This window comes from Pelophylax lessonae (assembly GCF_965119305.1).
Source record: "Pelophylax lessonae genome assembly, chromosome: 12".
In the NCBI taxonomy this organism is placed as follows: Eukaryota; Metazoa; Chordata; class Amphibia; order Anura; family Ranidae; genus Pelophylax; species Pelophylax lessonae.
The window spans coordinates 77,661,998-77,674,005 of record NC_138779.1 but is presented as its reverse complement, the minus strand read 5'-3'; the positions used below and the strand labels follow the sequence as shown (position 1 = coordinate 77,674,005).

Here is a 12,008-nt window from a genome sequence, read left to right as displayed (position 1 = left end):
CAGACCCTTATCCGAGCATGCAGCCTGGAAGGCCAGGAAAGGGGGTGAGGGAGAGGCCCCCCTCAAGGACCATACCAGGCCACAATCCCTCAACGTGGGGCGGTGGGTGCTTTGGGGCAGCGGGGGCTCTGCCCCCACCACAAAACACCTTGTTCCCATGTTGATTGGGACAAGGAACTCTTCCCGACAACCCTGGGCTGTGGTTGTCGGGGTCTGTGGTGGGGGGGGTTATCAGAATCTGGAAGCCCCCTTTAACAAGGAGGCCCCCCAGGTCCCAGCCCCCCCATGTATATGGGTATCTGCTACATCGTACCCCTAGTCGTTCACCAAAAAAAATGTTAAAAAGAAACACCGGAAACTGTTTGAGAAATCATTTATTAAAAAATAAAAATAGTGTCCCTCAATGTAAATCCATCGTCAATCTTGACGTCTGCCGGACCGGAAAAAAATAAAAACGCTCTGCCTCCTGGGAGGCCTTCCGCCCTCTGCCTTCTTTTCATTTTGAAAGTTCTTATATGGGCAAGGGTGGGGCCCCCCGGCTATATCACCCGGTGGCACTGCCCCCTTCTGACGTCACACAATGTCAGAAGGGGCGGTGCCACCGGGTGATGTAGCCAGGTCGCTCCGCCCCTTGCCTATATAAGAACTGTCAAAGCGGAGAGAAGGCAGATGACAGGAGGCCTCCCCTATATAATTTGGGTCCGATGGATTATGGATTTACATGGAGGGACACTATTTTTCTATTTTTTAATAAAGGACTTGTCAAAAACTTTTCTGTGGTTATTACTTTTTGATACTTTTTTGGTGAATTGGTAGGGGTAGGATGTATCCGATACCCATTCACATAGGGGGGATGGGATCTGGGGGCCCCCTTGTTATCGTAGGCTTCCGTATTTTGATAAGCCCCCCACCCGCAGACCCCAACAACCACAGCCCAGGGTTGTCGGGAAGAGTCCCTTGTCCCCATCAACATAGGGACAAGGTGCTTTGGGGAGCACACCAAAGCACCCTCGCTATATTGAGGGTAAGTGGCCTGGTATGGTTCAGGAGGCCTGCCAGCCTGCTTGCTCAGACAAGGGTCTGGTATGGATTATATATATTTTTTTTAATTTTGGTGTGAAGTTCCCCACAAAATCTATATCAGACCCTTGGGTCTGGTATGGATTAAGGGGGGGACCCCACACCTTTTTTTTTTTTTACTTGTGTCATGGGGTTCCCCTTAAAAGCTATACTAGACCAAAGGGTCTTTTTTAATTTACATTAATTTAATTGATATATTTTTTTACATATATTTTTTAAAATTCAGCTCTCAGCAGGGAAGACTTAACTACCTATTGACTGTGCGCTTGGCGGGCGAACGTTCCGCTAAGTGCCAAGAAAGTTCAGGTGAATGGGCGATGTTCAGGCCAAATTTATGCTGGGCCCAAACTAGGGTTGCCACCTCACAGGTTCTGGAGCAAATTTAACACAGAAAAGGCACTAAGTGAATTTAATTACCACCTTAATCAGCCACAGAACCTGTGTAATTAATGTGTTCTGTTTTAAAGGGATGAGGTGGCAACCCTAGCCCAAACCGTTCGCCCATTCCTAGTTACTCTTGCTGGGCGCAGGAATGGGCCCTGCTTTTAAAATTTTAAAAGGAATTGAAATTACATGCACCTGTCAAACAGGTGCAGAAAAATTGGGTCTTGGGTGTTGGTGCACTAAACAAAAACATTGTTGGAAGCTAGCATAATCAAGATTCAGGAATAGGATAGGTAGCATAGGCAGTCTTCCAAGGAGCCCAGGTTCCTAGCAAATTCAATCAGTCACATCAGCATCAGGGGCTTGATAGCTGCTGTTGTTCTAGGACTGATTCATTTTGATAAATGTCAGCTGGGCAACAGAATCTGTGGACAGACACACTCTTTTATCTGTCACAAAATGTCCAGCAGCACTGAATGTCTGTTCGGAAAGCATGCTGGAAGCAGGACAGGCCAGTAGCTCGTTTGCATATTAGGCAAGTTCTGGCCAGTGGTCTATCTTCAAGACCCAGTAACCTAGTGGATGCTCAGTTGGAAAGGTATCCAAGTCTGCTCTTGCCACTAGATAGTCCTGCACCATATGATGCAGATGCTGCCGGTGGTTGCTCAAACAGCCCTGGGTGCTGAGGACTAAAGAATTGTTTAAAGGCATCAGTCAGCCGGCTGCCTTCTCCACCTCTTTTTCTTTGACTGAACAAAGCCTCAGAAACAGCTTGTCCAGGAAATGGTAACCTTCTAGTGTCTGGAAAGGTGTTACACAAAATTTTCTTCAAGGCATCCTCAAGATGTTTCATCCTCTGCTCCCTCTGTGAAGGCAGGATGAGCTCTGCAACTTTACCCTTGTAACGTTGATCAAGAAGGGTTGCCAACTAGTAATAATTACCCTCCTTGATACCACCAATCCTCAGGTCCTTTCTCAGGCTTTGCAGAATAAGGGGGGGTTATTTCTTTTGCATTTGCGCGCTATTCTTTTTTAATATACATGTCTTTTGGTTCATAGCTGCAGCAGCTTTAGAAATACATGGGTATGCTCCCCCAATTTTTTTGCCTGTTTATTATGTATTCGGTCTGACCAGACTATCGAGGTTGAGCAACCCTCCCCACCCCCCCACACACACCTGTACTCAATCAGTGTCCACCATCTAGTGGATATAGTAGGAGTCCCCTTTAGTGCATTTGCACATCCTTCCCAGCAAGGAGTATTATCTCCAAGGGTTAGGCTGGATTCATCTCTTTTTCATGGATAGTGTAGGACCCACTGATAATGGGGTACTTTGATGCAGTAGTGGGCTTGAGCACGATATGGCCATATGGTGGGACCAAACCCCCATTTTTATTTTTGGATTGTCTTCAGATTTGGTTATTTCTCTTGCATTTGCGCGCTATTCTTTTTTAATATACATGTCTTTTGGTTCATAGCTGCAGCAGCTTTAGAAATACATGGGTATGCTCCCCCAAATTTTTTGCCTGTTTATTATGTATTCGGTCTGACCAGACTATCGAGGTTGAGCAACCCTCCCCACCCCCCCACACACACCTGTACTCAATCAGTGTCCACCATCTAGTGGATATAGTAGGAGTTCCCTGTAGTGCATTTGCACATCCTTCCCAGCAAGGAGTATTATCTCCAAGGGTTAGGCTGGATTTATCTCTTTTTCATGGATAGTGTAGGACCCACTGATAATGGGGTACTTTGACGCAGTAGTGGGCTTGAGCACGATATGGCCATATGGTGGGACCAAACCCCCATTTTTATTTATGGATTGTCTTCAGATTTGGTTATTTCTTTTGCATTTGCGCGCTATTCTTTTTTAATAAACATAAAGATATAAAACTGTAATTTTTTGTAAAGAATCAACAACAAGTGGGACACAATCATGAAGTGGAACAAAATTTATTGGATATTTCAAACTTTGTTAACAAATAAAAAACTGAAAAATTGGGCGTGCTCTCTCCAGAAGTTCAGTGAGGATCTCTGAATGATCCAATGTTGACCTAAATAACTAATGATGATAAATATAATCCACCTGTGTGTAATCAAGTCTCCATATAAATGCACCTGCACTGTGTCTCAGAGGTCCGTTTAAAGCGCAGAGAGCATCATGAAGAACAAGGAACACACCAGGCAGGTCCGAGATACTGTTGTAGAGAAGTTTAAAGCCGGATTTGGATACAAAAAGTTCCCAAGCTTTAAACATCCCAAGGAGCACTGTGCAAGCGATAATATTGAAATGGAAGGAGTATCAGACCACTGCAAATCTACGAAGACCTGGCCGTCCCTCTAAACTTTCAGCTCATACAAGGAGAAGACTGATCAGAGATGCAGCCAAGAGGCCCATGATCACTCTGGATGAACTGCAGAGATCTACAGCTGAGGTGGGAGACTCTGTCCATAGGACAACAAGCAGTCATATTTTGCACAAATCTGGCCTTAATGGAAGAGTGGCAAGAAGAAAGCCATTTCTTAAAGATATCCATAAAAAGTGTTGTTTAAAGTTTGCCACAAGCCACCTGGGAGACACACCAAACATGTGGAAGAAGGTGCTCTGGTCAGATGAAACCAAAATCAAACTTTTTGGCAACAATGCAAAACGTTATGTTTGGCGTAAAAGCAACACAGCTCATCACCCTGAACACACCATCCCCACTGTCAAACATGGTGGTGGCAGCATCATGGTTTGGGCCTGCTTTTCTTCAGCAGGGACAGGGAAGATGGTTAAAATTGATGGGAAGATGGATGGAGCCAAATACAGGACCATTCTGGAAGAAAACCTGATGGAGTCTGCAAAAGACCTGAGACTGGGACGGAGATTTGTCTTCCAACAAGACAATGATCCAAAACATAAAGCAAAATCTACAATGGAATGGTTCACAAATAAACATATCCAGGTGTTAGAATGGCCAAGTCAAAGTCCAGACCTGAATCCACAGAATCTGTGGAAAGAAACTGAAAACTGCTGTTCCCAAAACGCTCTCCATCCAACCTCACTGAGCTCGAGCTGTTTTGCAAGGAGGAATGGGCAAAAATTTCAGTCTCTCGATGTGCAAAACTGATAGAGACATACCCCAAGCGACTTACAGCTGTAATCGCAGCAAAAGGTGGCGCTACAAAGTATTAACTTAAGGGGGCTGAATAATTTTGCACGCCCAATTTTTCAGTTTTTTATTTGTTAAAAAAGTTTGAAATATCCAATAAATTTCGTTCCACTTCATGATTGTGTCCCACTTGTTATTGATTCTTCACAAAAAATTACAGTTTTATATCTTTATGTTTGAAGCCTGAAATGTGGCAAAAGGTCGCAAAGTTCAAGGGGGCCGAATACTTTCGCAAGGCATTGTATGAACACAGGGAGGGATCCTGTGTTCCTCCTTTTTAGGAACACAGGTCTCTGTGTTCATGCAGCAAGCCCATCCCCCCACAGTTAGAAAGCACTCCCTAGGGATGCATTTAACCCTTTGATCGCCTCTGGTGTTAACCCCTTCCCTGCCAGTGTCATTAGTACAGTAACAGTTCATATTTTTAGCACTGATTACTGTAGTAATGTCACTGGTCCCCACAAAAGTGTAAAAAAATGTCAGTTAGGTGTCCGATCTGTCTGTGGCAATGTCGCAGTCCCACTAAAAATCGCAGATCACCACCATTAATAGTAAAAAAAAAAGAAAATTACATAAATCTTTCCCCTAGTTTGTAAACGCGATAACTTTAGCACAAATGAATCAATCTACACTTATTGGGATTTTTTTTACCAAAAATATGTAGCAGAATTCAAATTGGCCTAAAATGATGACAAAATTTGATTTTTACATTTTTTTTTTAATTGGGAATGTTATATAGCAGAAAGTAAAAAATATTGTTTTGTTTTTTTGTTTTTTTTTCAGAAGTTTGCTCTTTTTTTGTTTATAGCGCACAAAATAAAAACCACAGAGGTGATCATATACCACCAAAAGAAAGATCCATTTGTGGGAAAAAAAGAACATTAATTTTATTAAAGTACAGCATCGCACGACAGCGCAATTGTCTGTTAAAATAACGCAGTGCCGTATCGTAAAAAATGGCCTGGTCATTAAGGGGGTAAATCCTACCGGTCCAGAAGTGGCTAAGCAGATGAATTTTAAGACTTGCACACCTATTTATGTGGAATGCATTTAACAGATATAAACTGGAGGTCCATTTGAGATTTTGGGCACTCAAGGTTCTGTGCCTGTATAGGGCTCTTGAGGTTCAATTTTGGCTACTCACATATTTACTGCAGTACAGCCATTCATATACAGTATGTAGTTTACTACAAAATGTGAGCTTGGAAAAATACCAATTTAAATGGTGTTGGCATGCAACCCATTTCCAGCAGTTAAGCCAACAGGGTGTGTGCATTAGCTGGCATAATGATGAGGATACATTTACTTTATTTAGTGTGTGTGTTATGAGAACGCAGCATATAACGTGGCGCTTGATCATCCTATAGGTGAGTACATGCAGATACATTGGTAAGATCAAAAAACTACGAATTCTTTCAGCACTCACAACAACTCAAAGGGTATGTATGTATATATATATATATATATATATATATATATATATATATATATACATATATACCCCTGACATGTTTTTACTGCTTTTCAATGCGACACTAGGAAGGTTTCTCCCTCAATTCCTCTCCTGGTGGCCACACTTTTGCTAGATATGAATTAAGAGAAAATCTCAAACAGTAACACAGATATAATTTGTAAAGTATTAGAAGACTAGAGCTCCTATCTGTTGCATCTTTTTTTTTAAAGTTTTGTCTGTACTTACAGTTGAAAATAAGAGATCGGTATTCAGTCTATCAGTTATTTCAGTTATGGGTATCATAAACAAATTCTAGCTCCTAATATCGCTTTAGGAGTTTAAGACATCAGGAAGTCAAGATCTGGCACCTGCGTACTGTTTGTAAAACTAAAGCCCCGTACACACGATCAGATTATCGAACGATCAGTTGTCCGTTTTTTGGCATGCTAATCTGATGTGGAAAGTGAAGAGGTTTTTTCATACAAATTTTCCCGAACAACAGAATTCTACTTCAGAAGTGATGTCATGTGCTGGATTGCTTTGTATGTGTTCTTTCGTCTCTGAGCATGCCTAGTCTTGCTCTTAAGATTTTTTTCCGTCGAAAACTATACTAATGAGACGAAAATCGGACGTTGTGTTGACGGACGATAAAAATTTTTATAGCCTGCACATCAGGATTTTTCGGCCGAAAAGTCGGAGTCGGCTGTCGAAAAGCACCATACTAACAATCGGCAGATCGGTCGTCAGACGAAAGTTCCCTTCAGATTTTTCTATCGTGTGTACGGGCCTTTACAAGGAATCCTCCTGCTGAAGATGAGATCCTTTTGTAATGGCTATTATGGGTAGGTGGTCCCAGGAATCTGGGTGTACAAGTCTTGATTTCAGAGTGTTATCAGTTTTGGGTAGATTAGTGTCATTGTAACTTTATAAACTGAATTTTTCTAAAGTGTTAAAGCGTTTGTTACCGCATCACTTCATATTCCTAATATGTGCCTGCTGTACCATGTACTTGTATGAGAAAGTATCCTCTTCTCTTTGTATTGCTTACTTTGTGTAAATTCCTTGGTGTTCCCGCTAGTCCCTCTGCTTTCCTATTAATCTGACCACACTAAGCAGAAGAACACACTGTGGTCAGTTCTCTAGCTATGCTGGGAGCTCAGTAAGCTGCTGTTTCTCTTCCCCTCAGCTCTTATGCAGCTGAGAACAGAGGGAATGTGATCACTTTTAAAAAAGGGAAAAAAGTATTTATAATGTTTTTTATAGCTATACAAAACTGTTTTGCCTTTTATTTCTATTTAAAACTGAATGAGTGGTTTTACAAGGTGATAGTTTACAATCACTTAAAAAAAAAAAAATAATAATTAGATAATTGTTACCATCTATAAAAAGAATCTAAGGGTGGATGAAATCTAAAACGTTACCATTACACTGTCAGTAAATATCAACATTGTAATTCCTATCATTGGAGTTTATCTCCTTTAGACTGAATGTGGTTATGTAGCAACAGCTTATTTCATAATACTACAGAATGATATGGATCAGCCCTTGTCACTTCAGTTCATGATATTACAACTACTGTAACCTTTTTCTGCAATTTGGTGAGCAGGCAAATTTAAAGCGGTAGTATCCCGCTTTTTGCCACTTTTAACTACAGGTAAGCCTATAATAAGGCTTACCTGTAGGTACAATTAATATCTCCTAAACCGTGCCGGTTTAGGAGATATTTGCACTGCATGCAGCCGCTCACGCGAGCGGCGCATGCGCTCTGAAGGTCCTGCGGACCTTCAGCTTTCCTTACCGGGAGCTTGCCAGAAAATGACTTCCGCGCGTGCATGGAGTGACGTCATCGCGGCTCCGGCCAATCACAGCGCTGGAGCCGCCGAACCCGGAAGAGATGCGGAGGGATCATGTCAGCTCCCACAGCGGTGTCCGGGGGTCCGTGTTGGGGCTTCGTTCTAAGGTAAGTAATTCATAATGAGCTAGTATGCGATGCATACTAGCTCATTATGCCTTTGTCTTGCAGGGTTTTTTGGTTTTTTTTTAGGTTTACAACCGCTTTAAGCAGATCAGTTTTTTTAGCAGCAAAAACACATCACTAATCATCAGATTTTCTTTCATATACAATTAGTCAGCTGCCTAGTTACTGCAGACAATACAAATGAGTCTGGTTTGTAATTTCCTATAGCCACATTTTTGTATCATAAACAGTGCGAAGAAGAAGTTTAGATTGTTTTTTGCATTGTTTGGAAACAAAACGATACAATCTGGAATTTTCAAGCTAAAAAATGAAAATTATATTTGTCAGCAAAATATTAAAGTATGCAATGGACAATGCTTCAGACATAAATAGTGAAAAGCTATCAGCGCAATAATGTGAATAATGAACTATATATCAATTATATAAATACGTGAAAAAATGAATCAAAATTACACTCTAAGAGCGAACTGATAGTGATCAGCGCAAACACTAATTGTGTTCCCACTGCACAAAATATGAATCAAAATAAGAAAAAGTGCTGCGCTAGATCATATATACGTGCCAAATAAATACACAAATCTTTGCTCTGAAGCCCTTGCTGATGAAGTCAACGCCCTGCGCGCTGACGTAACGCGTACAGGGGGGGCCTAGCTGTCGACGTCACACCCTCTCTCTCTGTCTTCACAACCGCTGTTATACTTGCACAGTTGAGTGCTGGTTCTTGTAAGTAGATTCGTATGGAATAAATTGTTTTACTGTAACGCAGCAGAGAGCATTAGATCTCCTGTGTTTTATTTCATTCCCCACCTGGTCCTCCTTGTATGGGTGTATGAGCCACTGGATCCCAGACACTTCCTCTGTTTTATCCTGCTGATCATTCATTGCCCCTGTAGGGGACTGCTGTATCTGACCCTGGGTGACTCCTGGGTCAGAACCTAAGGTGAGAGGCTTGGATTTGTGGTGGTGGAGCACATTCACGAAGGGGGTTTGCGTTTGAGATTACAACATCACTTTATCACATGGACTTTCATTTGGTTTATATTTATGGGATCATTTGAAATATTTTTTTAAGATTTGTGTTTTAATTTGGCACGTATATATGATCTAGCGCAGCACTTTTTCTTATTTTAATGCTTCAGACATAAATATCAGTAAAAACATTTTTTTTTTAAATCCAATAATATAATACAATTTCAAGATTATTAAAAAAGGCAACATCCCATCAAAAAAAAAAAGCAGTGGTCTCTCTGCAGAGGTTTAGCATACGTTTTTGATGGTCTCTGAGCCCCGGTTCACACTTGTGCGATCACAGAGATCGCATGTAATTTGGAGCGCACTGCTCCTAAATTACATGTGATCTCATGTGCGGTGCAAACTGTATGGGTGAATTCGCACCGCATCCGCACTAAACACGCACATGACCCTTTTTATTATCCGCAGCAGAATCGGATCGCATAGTGGTTCACACAAGTGCGATCCGATTCTGTCCGAACTTGCAGATCGCACTGCGATATGCGATCGCAACTGGGGGTGTCGTTAACTTTTAATTGACAACCCCTGCATATCGCATATGGCAGTGTGAACTGCCAGGGGTGCGGATGCGATGCGTGATCATGCTGCATATTCACAGCGTTCCCGCATCGCACAAATGTGAAACGGGACTGAATGTCTGTGAGGTGATGGCTATGGTATGCATTCTTCACAGATTGTGTTTGGATTTAGTATGTGCCTGACATAGATATCACATTTTCCAAGATAAACAAGGCTAGTTTTAATCTAGGGGTGTAGACAAGTCGTGAAGGACATTATGTTATAGATTTCCAGATTTTTTTAAATTTTGTATATGTAGCAGAATTCCCAGCCGTTTTGCTGGTTATGGGTCCGCCAGGGTTACTGCTAACAACAACATCACATTTAAGCATGTTCTCAAAGTGTGAGCGCTGAGACAAAGAACAGTCCAGTATCTCTGGGTTTTATGTTTATTGTGAACTTGGATGGGATAAGGGATGAGTGGGATATTCCTCTGGCTCAACTATGCACAATTTTAGTGGGACAACTGAAAAATGACTATTAGCGCTGACTTGACGCTGGCTGGATGCTGGTCAATGCCGGTTCGGTTAACGCTGACTTGCTGTCTGTTAACGCTGAACTGACTTCTGACACTTTCATGTGGCACAAAGTCCTAGTTAAAGCTTCCTTCACCCCTCTTCACTGAGGTATCTACTTATAAGACCGCTGCATTGCTTAACACTTCAGGGCCCACACCGGCACCCTCTTTCACATACACATATCTTCAGGGCTTAAGTACTGGCACCCCCTTTTCAAGCCCCCTCCACTGGTTAGCTGGCTCCTGGATCCCTCCGACCTTCTGGAGTGGTCCCCTATCCTAGACAGACCCCTGGGCAGTTTACAGTACTCACAACACTGCTTTCCTGGAAATGTCTGCCCCAGCAGCTCTACTCGGTCCTCAGCACACTGGATCCCTCTCTGCAGCTCAGCTCAACCTTCTGTCCTTCAGGCTGACCGCCAAGGATACCTTCACTAGCGCTGACAGGAGGAGAGACAGCCGTCACCCTCCTCCTGGGACTCTGCTTCCTGCCAAAGACACCCTATCATGTGCTCCCCTCAGACTTATACCCCTTCCCAGGATGCATTGCAGCAGATTCTGCCCTCTGGGATAGATACAAGCCCTGGTGTGCTATTAGCCAGGTTTCCTCCACATTCCAATGAGAGCCCTCATTGGACACAGTGGGGAGACTCCCCAAGCTCAACAGGCACACCTAGAAACACATGACAGCCTAGCTGAACAATCAGGCCCCCCTGATAAGCAGGCCCCCTTATAGTTTTTCCTAGAACCTACCTAGGAGGGTGCTACATATAGGACTACAGATTATCGATGACGAGTAACTCGCTTTTATACAGTAAAGTCTGTAACTGATCCTCCTGTTAGCAAGTGTACATGCTAGATAAAACCACTACTAGGTCTAAACTCTGAATAGACAACCTACAGTTTGCTATGTATGGAGTGAAAGGATGTTAATGCCAGTAGAGATTGCTCCAGGTATAAATATTTTACCTAATTTTTAATCATTTTATTTTATTCGTCTCAATAAAAGGGTCTCATCAAGAGTTGACAGCCAACACGTTTTGCTCAAAAGCCCAAAACGCTCTTCGTATTATCCTAACCTCTTCCCAACTGAGCTATAGCCTAAAGACAGCTATGGCGCAGTCATCCAGTTCTGGGAGGGAGTCCATGGATGTCCTCTCAGAACCATGCCCCCTGGTGTGAGCATCCCCACTCTCTCTCTGATTGCTCTGTCCTTCAGACACAGCTGATCATAGATCATAACAAAAGGTCCAATCACAGCAGCCCTTTACCACATGATCAGCCGTGTCCAATCACAGCTAATCACTTGGAAAAAAACGTGCAGGTTTTCAGCATTCCTTTCCTCACGTGTGAGGAGAGGAGAGCCGGTAACCGGCAATTCTGACACAGCACATTTACACTGATATCGGGGCACTGGTTATCCATGCAGCTTCATCAGTGCACATCAGTAAAGGAGAAAAATGATTTATTTGCAAACATTTTTAAAAGAAGGTAATAAAAACTTATTTTTTTTAATTTTTGGTCTTTTTTTTTCGTTTGTTTAGCAAAAAAAAACCCATTGGTGATTAAATACCACCAAAAGAAAGCTCTATCTGTTTCGAAAAAATGATAAGAATTTGGGTACAGTGTTGCATGACCTCACAATTATCATTTACAGTACAACAGCACTGAAAGCTGACAAATTGGCCTGTGCAAGAAGGGAGTGAAAGTGCCCAGTATTGAACTGGTTAATAAAGATCTTTTATTAGTCCAAAAAAACTGTATATCTAGACTAATCCCTACAGCTTTGCACTTTCATTCTTTCACTCCTCCTTATTTTTAGTGCTTTCCTGAGAGAAGCCACAGCAAGAG

At 42.3% G+C, this 12,008-nt stretch overlaps 1 protein-coding gene across 1 annotated transcript in view; it reads left to right on the top strand.

Moving 5' to 3' along the window:
• Positions 1–6,039: 6,039 nt before the first annotated feature.
• Positions 6,040–12,008, top strand: part of SLC2A5 (solute carrier family 2 member 5) — a 106,603-nt gene continuing 100,634 nt past the window's right edge. The window contains exon 1 of the mRNA XM_082274287.1: positions 6,040–6,058. The gene's annotated coding sequence lies outside the window, so the exon portion shown is untranslated. The remainder of the gene's footprint in view (positions 6,059–12,008) is intronic.